Below are 14605 nucleotides of genomic sequence, written 5' to 3'. Positions count from 1 at the left end.
CCTTTTTGGAATATTATCGCACTGACATTCTTACCCTAACCATAACCAATCCCACTCCTCTTGCCTAAACCTAACCAACCCAAGCAGAGCGGGCATATTCATGAGTCTTTCCCTACCACCCTGCAAAAAACATTTCGCGTTCGCAGGCCCTGACTGCATGCAAATTATCCAATCCAAGATGAAAAAAACAAGATCACCTCACCGGCGAATTGAACTCCACACTCCCAGACCAAAGCTCAGTGTTCTAAACACTCACCTAGCAGTTCTTACAGAATGATGAACAACAATCTTTACCACTTGGTGTCTTCAAGGTAACCATACTGTGTACAAAAAATAGGTACTAACTAACAAACTAACGGTTGTATGCTTTCACTGAAGACAGAAAGCGCAACTGTAGTATCCATTTTCCCCTAGAAATTCAATTGTTATAAACTTTAGAGACAAAACTTCCTAATATGCCAGTTTCTGCGGTCATGGAAGATGAACGTCCGCCATGATTGCGGTGCACGCGAGCAAAGTGTTTTTGTTGTTACGTCACAGAGTGTGAATAGCTCAGCTGTGTGGCCGAGGCTATTCGTACCGGGGATGCAAATAGATACTCCGTATAAAAAAATTGTTGTGCCTTTTGTCATTAGTTTTGCTTTCAATAACTTCATGAACAGTGGCAGTAAGTGAACCGCTACATGCAAGGTGTGTGGCACCAAGATAAATGATGCCAGATCAACAACGTCGAACTTCATCAGTGGGCAAACTCATGTGATGCGTAACTGATCCCGTGGATGATTTGTAGGCTGTTAAGTGGACAAGGTGTACCCAGTCCACAAAACACTGGGCCGTCTTGACGGTCTTAATTCTGCACATATTTCTGTTATTGTAGTCCTATTTACTATTTCATTATTTCATCCATGCGTGGCGCAGTGGATCACCTGCCGTGGAGACGCTGGCCTTACTAACCTCTCCTCCTCTGATTGGATCTCCCTCACGCTGGAATGAGTTTCACTGAGCGTACTAACACTTCGAATATAAATGGCATTACATCAGTGAGTTCAAACTGCTTATTGTGTATCATTTGGACTGACACTGAGATGCATGTTGTTCTGTAACTGGTGTGGTGCTGCCACTATTCTCTTGATTTCCACTTCGACATTAGACATTTTTTTTTGTGAAAGAGACGTTACATTTAGCATATATCGCCACAGGTAACAAGCTAACCATCGCAAAGTGTTGTGCTAATGCTGGGAACAGGCACATTGTATCTTTATAGTTGTATCCATATGATATGACAGACTTAGGTTAATATTTCACCAGGTCCGAGGGCTAGAGGGATGTGTTAAGTAGACCCCATAAAGTTATCCTACAACTGATTTTGATACTGTACTGTATGGATGGTAGCTACAGGACATGCTTTGAATTCATAAGATTTAACAATACAGTGTTAGGTCGGTTACACGCTGGATGGGTCGCGTGAGCGTGTCAGCTACGTGGCGTGTCTGTTTATATTTCGGCTCCCATGTTAACAGGTTAGAGCTTACACACTACCTGCGTGACACGCACGTCTCAGCGCCGAAAAACGCGTGCCTGCTAGAAATAGAACCAACGCCTATTTTTCACGCGACACGCAAGAGTGTTGGAAGAGTTTCCAGGCAAAATAGAATAGGAAAATATGTTTATATGTCATTTAGACACTAATACATATTAATTAGGCCTGTAGCGACGCGTCAATGATGTCGACGCATCGACGTCGAAATTACGTCGACTTCATATTTTTGCGTCGACGCTTCGCCACAGCTCGCCACACACACATGGGAGACCAAAACATTGCAAAATGCCCTGCAAAAAGCCCCAATGAAAGAAAAACTCCTAAAAAAACAGCTGGCCCTAAATCATTGCCGGTATGGGAAAAGGTAAAGGTATCGTTATTTGCGCTCTTTGCCAAATGGAGTTGGCATACCACACCAGCAATGTGGGAGCATCTGAAACGGAGGCACCCCATTGTCACTCGTGAAGGAGACAATAACAACTAAGTAATAACGTTGGCTAAATTAATTTCATGTTTGTGTAGTGTGTTGTGTAGCTTGAGTTCTGCGCACTTCGGTGGTGCTAGCTAACTATCTTAGTTCTCCGTGCAGTTTGTTCGTACTAGGTTAGTAGCTAACTTTAACGTTAGCTACTGTGTTTAGCTATCATTAGTTATCATCAAATTTTGGCTTGAATGGTAGCTAGCTTACGACTGCAGAACACAGCTATCTATAGTAAGATACAACTTTTGAATTTTTTGAACAAGAGTTATGTTGGTACTGTAAAAGAGTAAACAGGCTGGCCTTTCATTTTGGATAACAGTAAAATAATTTTATTTATTTTATTTTGTGTAAAGCAGAAGATTTTTTGCTGTGCAAAACTGTTGTTTAATTAAGTATATTATTAAGAATTTTTTGGTATTTATTTGAGATACATTATGGTTTTTATTAATCGAGCAACAGAAAAATAATTGTTAGATTAGTCGACTAATCGATAAAATAATCGCCCGATTAATCGTTTCATAAATAATCGTTTACCCCCAGCCCTAATATTAATAAATGACATGTTAATGTTTGAAAGTCTCTAATTAAAAAAAAAAAATCGATTTTCTAATATTGCACCTGTCAATACAGAACGAAATATTCTGTAGCCTATTTTGCCGTCAATACTGCCGACGTTGTCTTTGCTGTAATCAAATCACTGTATATTTATGTTTAACATGGTATTTCATTTTATCAGTGGGAAACATACTTGTGTCCAGACAAGGCTAGCAGCAGCAGCACCGCGTCAGACACGTTTCTGGTGTGTAAAGACATAGAAAAATCCACGCAGCTGACACGCAACAGAAACGCCACGCTCACGCCACGCAGGCAATGTGTAACCGGCCTTAGGGACAGATCAGATGGCCAAAGACTTGAGTCGTGAGTGAGACTTGGACTCGTAGCAAAAGACTTGAGACTATAATCTACAGACCTGGTTAGAAGCAGTTTCACGTAGAAACTAGGGATCGACCGATTTATCAGCCGGCCGATATATCGGGCCGATTTTCACGTAGCGGCTGCTGCGTTCGCCGATTTTCCCGGCATTATTTACAGACAGGCGTCCACACAGGCAGCTCTGTGTTGCTATAGACGTTGCAGTCCACGTGCAGACCATGCACAGCCCCTCCCCCCACTAGCAGAGTGCTAGAAGGATGCTCAAGACAATGGTAAGTTTTAAACTTTGAAAGCATCTTTTAACTGTTTAACTTAGCTGGAATATTGCCATACACTTTGAAAGTGGAAACACGTTGCTCTATATGTGCTTTCAACTATAGCTAAGCAAGTTTGTGGGTCCAAATGGAAAATGTGAATGCCTCGTCTATAAAACTACTTGCCATTGTATTTAGGGAGCTACAATTAGCTAAGTTGTAGGCTATCCGTATGCATACGGTAGCTGTTACTAACAATGGTCATAGGATTAAGTAAAGCCGACGTTGTTCCATGGTATTTGTGGGAGTTATTCAGCGACCGCCTGGCTGAGGAGACTCTCTCCTTCTCTCCCTACTCGGAGCTGGGCGGAGTTGCCATCGCACGTGTGGTGTGTGTGTCTCTCGGTGTGTGTGTGTGTGTGTCTCTCTCCCTCTCTCCCTACTTGGAGCTGGGCGGAGTTGCCATCGCAGCCCCCCCCCCACCCAAGAAGAGCTTTAATGATGACAGATATGTCTTATACGTAGTTGAATATTAATTTGTGTTAATGTTTATCATGGACCAGACATAGTACACCATGTATGCCTTACTTGTGTTTAGAGCCGTTTGCTGACGTTATCATTATCAAGCCAGTTCAATGGTGGTTGAGTTTTTCAGTCAGCGTCAGCTACCAAACAGAAGTTTGTGTGTGTGTGTGTGTGTGTGTGTGCGTGCACGCGTCGGTCTCACTCAGTGGGACACAGGTCACGCATCACAACGATATATGAGAGTGCTGCGAAAACTGAGGGAGAGCTTTTAAAACTATGAGAGATATGTTTTATACGTGGTTGAATATTAATACCTTTTAACGTTGATGCAGTTTGGAACAGAAACTTGAACAATTTGTTGCTTAATGTGCAATTATAATATGTCAGCAAGCAATGCATCATCAAGGCTGTGTTGTAGATGTTGATGAAAGCCGTTCACCCTTGCACAGTTAACCATATGCAGTGCGCCAATCAATATGATGCACATCGCACACATCATTTGGGTGATATGAATCTAAGATGATTGCATAAGTGACACTGATCTGTGTTTTTGTTTATTATTTTTAAAGAAATGGCAGAGCAGATTCTGAAAACAAATCCAGTGTGGCAGGGTTTACATTTTTATGATGTAAATTGATGGATCAAAAGCAGTATCGGCTCCAAATATCGGCTCAAGAAAATCGGCAGCCTGTATCGGTCATCGGCTAAGGCTGATGGAAAAAAATCGGTATCGGCACTAAAAAATCCATATCGGTCGATCCCTAGTAGAAACTATTACTATTACCTACATAAACCGAACAACCTTCACAATCACACAGACTTCTTACACCTAGTTTATGCCTGCCTTCTGAATTTTCTAACCAAAAGACAAGTCATGGATATCAAAAATGTAACACATGCCAAAATGCAATAATCATGTGATCATTCAACAAACTATTTTTTAAATCTGGTAGACCGTACTAAGTTATGGTTTACCATATTTGTGCAGTTATTTTAAGCAGAAACAATGATGCTACACATTGCAAGTTGGAGCAAACCTTGTTGGTTAACTGCAGTTGTATGATTAAAATGCATAATGCATAGTACTGTCGAAAATAATAATTTGATGGATAAACAGCATCAAAGTAAATGGAATTCTAAACACTCAAATGGTAGAAATGATTCACTTTGCAGGATACTGATGTTATTGTGCGTGTGTGTGCTGGTGTGCTCAACCATAGCCGGTTACCACCATTGAGACATAAAACATTCATAGCAGATGTGACCAAGGCATCACAAAACAGGAAGTTGGATCCCCCAGGGGCTCTGACTGACACACACACACACAAACACACACAAACACACACACACACACTTGAGCCAACCAGCCTTAATAATTGCTGTTTTGTTTTATTGACATTCAGCTTCTGAATATATACCTGCAGGAACCAAAAATGGACAGAAAAGACACACACACACACACACACACACACACACACACACACACACACACACACACACACACACACACACACACACACACACACACACACACACATTTGAGACCACAGTCTTGATTTATGGTGGTGCACAGTGCTGACACCACCTACCCCAGGTGCTGCCAGGAGATAGAGCTCTGCGTGAGCCGCAACCCATCACACATACACACACATACTGTACTCTAGCTCCAAGGCCAACACATTATATGATACTATGAGTGTATTAGTGATGGAGCATGTACACACTTGCCACTAGAGTAGCTATAAATGTCTCAACTCACAGCATGCTCTTTGGGCCGGCATGCCACCAGCAGCTAGCCCCCCACCCAGTGTCACTGACAGCACATAGAGTAAATTAGCCCAACTGGCTTGACCTAACCACATGAGGTGTGAGCACAGTCTGAAAGTGTCTCCCTCCAAAAACCTGCAACATCAAATCAGCACTAAAACAACCCTAAACAGCCAACACTCCCTGCCTCGTGGCTTCCGGCCTCACACATTCAAAACCACAGTTACAGCAAAACTAGTGCGATAGAATATTTGACATCATTATTGTAATACATTTATAATATATTTCCTACAGAAAGGGAAACATTGCTTTGATTTTAATAAGGAAGAACCAATTCTATATTAATTAAACTGTAGAACTTGCTTTTTTGCCTCCCTAGAATCAAAGGGACTTTTGCATTTTAGCTTTCACTTTCACTGCACATGTCTTATAGTGAACTAAGTAACTGTTATTCCAGTGACTAAACGAGCGACACAATTGGACCAATCTATGTGTGGCAGCAGTTTCTGACATGTACTTTATGCTATCAGCTCAGGATGGAGCCAGACACCAATCCTGCTTCTCTGCTCTTGTGTAAAATCAACATCAACCATGGTGGAAGATGGAGCAGGGGCCTCTTGCTCCACACTGGTGAACGGGGTAACCGCACATTTCTGCATGCTGCGCTGCAGGGTTGTGTAAGCCTGTCAAGCTGTTAGAGCCCGTGCTCACAGAACTAGGGTTACAATGCATCTAGCCCCAATACCTGTGTGTGGATAACCTCAGCTCATACCTCTCAGTTATGACTTTCAAACACATGCACAATTAATTTCTGACGAGGACGTATTCATCCCCTGTAGTGTGTGTTGCATTATACAGTAGAGTCATACATACTAATCTAGTCTGTCTGTTGATTTGATTACATGAACACTAATTAGAGCCAGCAGCATTGAAATCTAATCAGTTACACGGTTTGGCTGAGCTCTAGATGGGTGGATGAAACCTTCAAGACTATGGCAGAACAGTCAGTTGTTGTTATTGCTGACTAAAGACAGCAACAGGGAATCTGAATGAGTCATGTACAGTAAGATGTGTGACATATAATAGGAAGCTCAGATAGGAGCTCAGGCCGCAATGAGACAAACTTGATAGACATAGTTAAATGTAGTTTTCAAGATAACTACCCTACAATCACTAGAGCATATCACGTTTTATAAAAGTTTTATTAGCAACAGAAAGGAATGTTGTAGCAGTGCACTGTGAACATTAAATGAAAGCTGAAGCTCTGATCTTTTCATTGATGTGGCGTGTCAGTCACCATACAGTACGTTGGAATGGATCTTACAGCCTCTAGCCTAAATGGCAGGCACTGTAATTCTGACAAATACTGCCAGCCTGCCAAGAAATGGAAAAGGTAGATTGTATTCTTTGTTTATTGAAGAAGTGTATCAATCACAGGCTAAGGCAAAGATAGCTCATAGAACATTTCAGAAGTAATGTAAGCCATTTATCAATAGCAATAAATCAAAGAGAATTTCACTAGTTTAATAATAACTCGCTACCACTCCTCTTATCTAATCTCACTCTATATTTGTTTTCTCACAGTAAACTTTGATTCTCCTCGTGGAATATTCCCTTCTATTCGTAGTTTTGCAACTTAGCAAGCAATAAGTTGTTGCTCTCAGCAATTTCACACACTTGTGAAAAGGTTATGTAGCAAATAATAGATAGATAGATAGATAGATAGATAGATAGATAGATAGATAGATAGATAGATAGAATAGAATACGCTACAACATTGCAGGCACATTCTCATCAGATGGTGCATATTAGAATAGTAGCTCGTCAGCAGCCTCCCAAAACAATAAAACAGCAGTCGACAGACAGCTTAGCCCATCAGCACACTGTTAAATTACAGCCATCAGCAACCCCCCCACCCCCCTCTGGATCTAAACTCTCATCTCTAGCACCAGGAGAACAATCTGCAGAGTAATTAGCTTCCACCAACAGACAGTTACAGAGAGAAGGAGGACGTTTGGCTTGATTAAATTATTAAACCACACAAACAAAAAACAAAAGCAGCATCAAAGAGGCACTGCGGCTCTCCTTCAAAGCTCCTCGCTGTTCCCTAAATACAGAATACAGAGAACGTGTTCTCCCAAGCCACTAGTTGGCATAATTAGCTAAATGTGTGCATTTGTGCACGAGTGTGTGTTTGTGTGTGTGGGTGTGTGATTGGACCCATTCCTTCAACTGCTATCTAAAATAACCAAGTGGTTAACGACAACATGATGCCAGGGAGCCCCCCCCCCGCCCCCCCCTTTACCCACCCACTTCCCACGCCAACGTACACACACACATCACACGCGTCTACACACATTAAACAATACTCTAATTACAACATTTATAACTCCCCCTTGCCTCCTGCATTTCCCCAACCCCCAACCCACAAATCTGTGGATCTGGAATTGAATTTAGCCCAAGTTGAGGGCTGCGCTGGCATGAAAAGACTATTTGATTAGAACGGCAGTTGTTTCATTTGTGGTGCAGCAGATTGCAGAGCCTCTCTATCCGGTGTGCAATCTGTATTCATTACTGAGTGTAAAAGGATGATCCATGTCCTGACACCAGGCTCATCATTTCATGCAGATGCACAGCAGCTCCACAAGGCCCTTACCAGGCCACCATACCATGCCTTCCCCTGAAACCTCAGCAATACTCAACGCCGTTCCCCATCTATATCGGAATAGAAGATTTTGGACATTTCGCTAAGCTCTAGTTAGTGGGTTAAATATTGACACAAGAAGGTATTTAAATATTTAGGTCAAACTACCGTAATATAAATTGCAGCATGTCAGACATTGCCATTAATGATTAATAACATAAATCAGCAATGTTAAATTAATACATGCTAGAAAATTGGGCAAAGTATTCGTAACATGATTACTTTTTTTAATGTTCTATTTAGCTGTACCATTATTACATGTACAAGAAATGTTGATAAATAGATGTTCCATATACTAATCAAACTTATTTCTAAAGAGCCAATGATTTCTCAAAAGAACAGTTTACAGCACCTCACTCTCTCTCTCTTCTCTCTCTTCCCTCCTCCTTTACCCCTTTCTTTGTATTCCATGCTGTGGCTGGCAACCCAGCTCTCTCTATTCAAGGACTGCAAAGGCCTGCTGGCCCCCTGCCACCACCAGCCTCCAAGTCAAAACTATCAAAATTGGGCCCTTTTTCATGTGTATAGGAATTTGTCTGCACTAGTCTAATCCTGTGGTATAGACCTGCAGCCACAAAAATATCAAAAGTTTGCCAACACTCTCTCGCACACTTGACTGCTCTTTGCACTTTGAGCCCTGACTCGCGAAATTAGCGGCTAGAGTCCACTTTGGCAACATCTCACTCCGCCCTGCTGCTGTGCTCCGAATGGATGGCCCACTGATGACTGTCCTGATGGGCACACAAACCAAACCCTCTACAGATGTTCCCTTTCTGGCCAAACATGTCACACCTACAAGCTGTTTCATGACATATCACACATAAACAAAAGCAGAGGTCCCACACTTTCATATGTTCACGTGACTGTAGGTGGTTGTACTTTGTACAGAGTATTATGACAGATCAAGAGGAAAAACTGTAGTATTAGACATTGTATTTCAGTCTCTGGAAACTGTGAGCTTAGAGCTATGCATGTATCTCTTCTGTTTGAATAAAGTGAATCCAAATGAGTAATAAAAAAGTGTCTTTATTTCAAAACATGCCCTTAAGCTTTGTGCCTCATTTTTAGAGTGAATCAAGCTAGAAATAAAGCAATGAATTTTGATAAGGAACCTAGCGTTAGCAGAGATAACCCAGGGAAAACTAATTTTGCTATCAGGGAGACAATTTGAAAATTCATTCTGTGCTGTTGTCATATCCTTTTGTCCATGTCATTATGAAGTGATCTGGGGAGCATCAGCCTTGACAATGAGGAACGATGCTTTAGTTCACCTTAACAGAACAGGGTCACTCACGATACCCTATGCTCTCTGACACAACCGTCTGATGTCTTGTATGTCTTTTAAAACCGCACAAGTCTTCCTACAACTTCCCTCCGGGGTTTGAAACTAGCGTTCTAAAGTTTCTGGGCCTGTGTGGTGTGTTTGTGAAGTGAAATAATCCCTTTGGCAGAGTCACACAGAAGCAAATGTCTCTCCTTTGGAGACTGTAGAGAGGAGAAGCTTAAAAAATGAACTTCCAAAGAAGAAGAAGACCACAAGCACAGGACACATGCATATCTACCTTATGCCATATGCTGCAGAGGCAGAAGGGGAAGAAAAGGCAATGCAAAGGACTAAAAAATGACATGGCCAGCCTGAGTCTAAAACAGACAGGGAAAGAAGACAAGCAGACCTGTTGACAAGCATGTAAGTGGTTTTGTGTGTGTGAGTTTGACAGCGTGCATCTTTGTGAGTGTGCATGAGCCCCTACCTTGTTTATTTTGTTGACAGTATGGGTAGACCTGATAAACGTGCAGGAGTCTAATCCTAAACCTAAAGCTATATATCCAGCAAGGCCTCCCATGCGCAGACCCACAGTGGTCCTGCCGCAAGAACCCGCTACCAAACAGCTGTCTGCAGTGCACGCCATGCCAGCCATGATTAGCCCACGTTCATTCAATGGTGCTCGCTAGAGACCCGCCTGTCCTCTTCTCCCTCTGTCACTGCTGAAGGACATCACAACACATGATGGTGGAGAGATGCAAGCACGGAGCATGGAGGAAAAAAGGGATGAAGCAGAGGTTAATAGACAAGGGAGGGTGGGAAGTGGAGTGTCCCTACACACTTCTGGGAGTGAAGTTCAATGTGTTGATCCGCACAGACATGGCCTTCTACACCAGAACATTGTCCAGGAGCTGTTGAAGCAGTGAGCTCAGATAAGAACCTCTATTATGCAGGCTGGCATTGATGTTACACACCCAGACCAGCAGCTGACTTCCCAGCAGTGCTGCCAACGTGCTCTATTTAGGATGGGAGGGAAATGCATTGCGTACATGTCATTTCTCGTAAATACACCACTCCTCCTCCTCCTCCTCCTATACCCTCTCTTCCTGCTTCTGTCTCTTCTCTATGGGGGGAAAAATCAATGTGCACTACATCCATTACCCTGCTCTTGCGCTGCTCTCTGTCTCTCGCTCACTCTCCTTTACTTTATTCTTTTTTCTCTGCTTTTGCACAAGACATCAGCATATTAATGATGTATCTTTCAAACTGATAAGTAAATTACACATTTAGAAAATGACACTTTGTACAGAGGATGTTTGAAGGCCTTTTAAACCCAATTAGGCATTATGACGTGTGATATCAGATAGAATATTGTACTCATTTATAAAACTAGCCCAATCACAGTCTGTGAAAAACAGCAGCTGCATAAAAAGAGGACTGGTTGATTAGCGTCACCAAGACGTGATCCATAATGGCTCCGTTTTAACATCCTATTTAATGTTTAACTTTATGTTCCATCCGACTTTTCTTCTCGACAAATGACGTAACATCGTTTATAATGAATTTAAATAGGTGAGCATTGTCTGAAACAGTAAAGTGATGATGTCTCTTTAGGGATTAGAGGTAACACATGGCCTTTTCTGCTCCAGTTCGTCCTCTTTCCTGATTATGGAGAGTAACCGCCCTGCACTGTGCTTTTCCCTGGACAAGTGAGGCTTACAAATCACCCCTGCAGCAGTTGGAAGAGCTGGAGGAGTTGGAGGCGCTCGGCGCAAGGTTTTACTGCCTGTCTTCTATGAATGGCTCCCTGAAGGCTCCTATGATAAAAGCTCACAGCCATGCCCTTCACGGAGCCTGACATCAAGCACACCCCTACAGCAGAATGGAACGGCATATCAACTCAACTACTGGTTTCTGGTCATAAATAGGCAGAAGTAGAAATGAAATAGCAGCAGCTGGATGGCTTATGATATAACTTAAGTTTAAGTGTAACTTATAAATACACTGAAGGGAAACATCTTCAGAGTCTTTGCCCTCTGCTCCAACATACATTGTGTAGCACAGAATGTTCAACAATGGCTAAACTTCAACATGCTTGGAGAATTCAGGTTTGTTTACATCAATTCTATCTTTGTAGGATGACCAAGACAGGTAGATCAGATAATGTATTTATGTTTCCAAAGGGCAAGATAAGCACCTATACTGGTAATAAAATCAGCTACAACAATAATAAAATGAGATTATAAAAAAATCACACACAAATATGACTGAAGCTTATTGTTAAATAAGACTCCATATATCAAACCACTATAAACAAACGACTCATTTTCATCGCTGCTCTAACTGTATTATTATTCCTTACTTTTCCTACCTCCTCATTACCTGTTGCCCCCTGTCTTAAGTTGTTTTCTAATAAGTTGAATGAAGTGCAAATTACTGATGAAAAGCAAGTCAACAATGCCATTCTCAGATATCTTATGTATTTAGAATCAAGCCCCCAGTCAATCCAAACATTTATGCCAAACAAGCTCTAGACTCACACGCCTCCCTCCATAGAACTGGGAAACACAACAGAAAATACTAAGAAACATTTGTTATGTAGTGCTAAAATGTCTTGTCAATTAATAAATTAGTCAATAACAGTTGTGACGACTAATTGTTTGTAATTGATCAAGTAACAAGACTAAGTCTATAGCCACACTAGCATCTCAGTGAGGCTGTACTTTCAGCATGCTAACATGTATACTATGTTCACCATTTTAGTATAGCATGTTAGGAAGGTAACATTTGCTAGTTAGCAGTACACAGAGCACAGCTTGATGTAAATGTTTTGCAGGTATTTGGTCATAAACATCACAATTAAGTTTTGACCTGATGATGGTGCCAGATGAGGAGTTACAAGTTATTAAGTTATTAAAATACATTCGGAGGGTAACATAAATGTCAGATGGGTGCACTTTCTCGCCAAAACAGACACCAAAATTGCACTATGCCATCACATGTTTGTCTCTCTGTGGCCCAGTAGAGACTCAGACCAAAATATTTTTTGCCAAACTATGCCAAACCGAGCAGAACCTCAAATAGAGTCAAATGGTCCCGGTCATTGCAACCAACGTAACCAGAATTGGTCTGAGCTTTTTGAGGTAAGTGAGTAGTTCGAAACACAGAAAAAAGAAAGGACATACAAAAAAGACACATTCATTCATCCAGCCATCCATCATAACCGGTGCTACGGTGAAGCCAATTTCCACAAAGCTGCTAAGCTGATTGAGGCGGACCAAATCTGTTTCACCAGCTTACATTCCTTCAAAATGGCCATCTCACTTCCAATATCACGGGCTTTTACTGTTCCCCATTCCCCTGGCTCAGGCTGAGAGTTAGCAAGGCTTAGCTGGATGAAACACTCGAACAGCCCAGTTCTCCCCTGGAACTCACTGATATCTCTATAGCACAGCCTCTCCCCACATAGCTACACTTAGTTGGTTTATTTACTCATGTTATTATTCTTTGTCTGTTTAATTTCTCTGTTAAATTTTTTGTTTCAAATAATAACAATACCACAGCTATTAGGATGTAAACCAAAGATTTATGTGAATGCTGACGATTGTAGGCACACAGACCCAATCTAATCACAGCTTCTGTGCACATGCACGCGCACGCACGCACGCATATGAGAGGCCGTTATAGGAGGTAATTCATACTTCTGTATACTCTCTCATACACACAACTATACCCTCTCATACATACATGTAAAAGGATTATAATAGTGTGTGTGTATGAGTATAGTGGTGTATATGCAAGATTATGATAGTGTGTGTAAGACAGAAGTATGAATTACCTCCTATACGGCCTCTCATACACGACACGCACGCCACACACACACGCACACACACCTTGGCAAAATGCACAGGCAGCGCTTAACCACAACACCTTCTACTGGAGTAGATTAAATTCACACAAGGCCTCTTTGAAGAAGGAAATTGGACAGATAAGAAACAGATTTCTATGAAAGAAGCTTGTGAGGGGACCTATAGAGAGAGTAGTGGTCATGTGTAATGAAAATGTTAGTTCACCTGTAAGCTTGCTCTTGCATGTGCCACTGTACATAGTGTAATCATATACAGTATGTGATATCAATCTTTTGTCGTTTATTGTGTCGTATTACTCCCCACTCACTTTTCTCTCTGTTTCTCTCTCACACTTTCTCTGTCATTTTGCCACAACAGCAAATATCCTGTTGGCCCAGGCCGCAGACTGCTGGTGCTGGTCTATCTGGCCCTGGGATCGATCCGGCTCCAAGCCGAGGCCTCCCATTCATCTCAGAGCCATAAAATGTGATTAGTGCTGACTACAGCACTGCAGGGAGATGGGCTGATAGGCCTGATAGCCTCAGATAGGCTGGGTTGGACACTCTACAGGAAGACAGCAGCAACAGCATGCTGTGTGGATTCATCCTTGCCTTTTTTTTTCTCTATCGCTGTCTATTTGCTTTTTTTCTCGCTTGTCTCTTTCTCCCTCCTTTTCTATCTTACTCCCTATCTTCACAATGCCTTTCTCTAAACAATTTTTTTTTGTGAGTGTTTGCCTTATATCTAAGCCTGAAAAGCTTGTAGGAGCACAGATTGCACAACAGCAGTCAAACTTAAAGGCCAATATTGTCAGTTTTACCTTCTTCTTGTCCTGCAAAGTTATAATCAAAGAACAAGCCTCCATCCCCCTGAAGCCACGCTCACTGTATCCACATACAGTGTATCTCTGTGGCATGTGACCACCTCTGTCAGCCAATCATGGAGCTCAGAGTGGCGTGGGATTTCCCCCTTTCTGGTCTATATATCCCTGGGTGTTTGGTGTTTTAAGCCCCCAACGTCGCCTTACAGGCAGCGCTGCCTGAAAGGCACAAGGATTAGGCAATGGTTAGGGTTAAGTTTAGGGTTAGGTGCCTTGAAGTCAACGGTCGCAGCGCTGCCTTGAAGTCGACGTTGGGGGCTTAAAACACCATCGAGCATATCCCTGCCTCTGCTGAATTATTTTTATCCCCGGTGGGGACAAAATGTACACCCCGCCAATATAGCACCCATATAGTAGAAGCCTGTGTGCGTGTGTTATGGTAGATAGAATGGAATTGGGAGAGAACCCC

The 14605-nt window shown here is 42.1% G+C and overlaps 1 protein-coding gene across 4 annotated transcripts in view; it reads right to left on the bottom strand.

Moving 5' to 3' along the window:
- The window catches only part of agbl4 (AGBL carboxypeptidase 4), a 429765-nt gene that overhangs the window by 254161 nt on the left and 160999 nt on the right, over positions 1-14605 (bottom strand). The window lies entirely within an intron of this gene.

The sequence above is a fragment of the Perca fluviatilis genome, chromosome 9 (assembly GCF_010015445.1).
Source record: "Perca fluviatilis chromosome 9, GENO_Pfluv_1.0, whole genome shotgun sequence".
In the NCBI taxonomy this organism is placed as follows: domain Eukaryota; kingdom Metazoa; phylum Chordata; class Actinopteri; order Perciformes; family Percidae; genus Perca; species Perca fluviatilis.
Note: the sequence above shows the minus strand (reverse complement) of the source record. Positions and strands in the feature narration are given on the sequence as shown.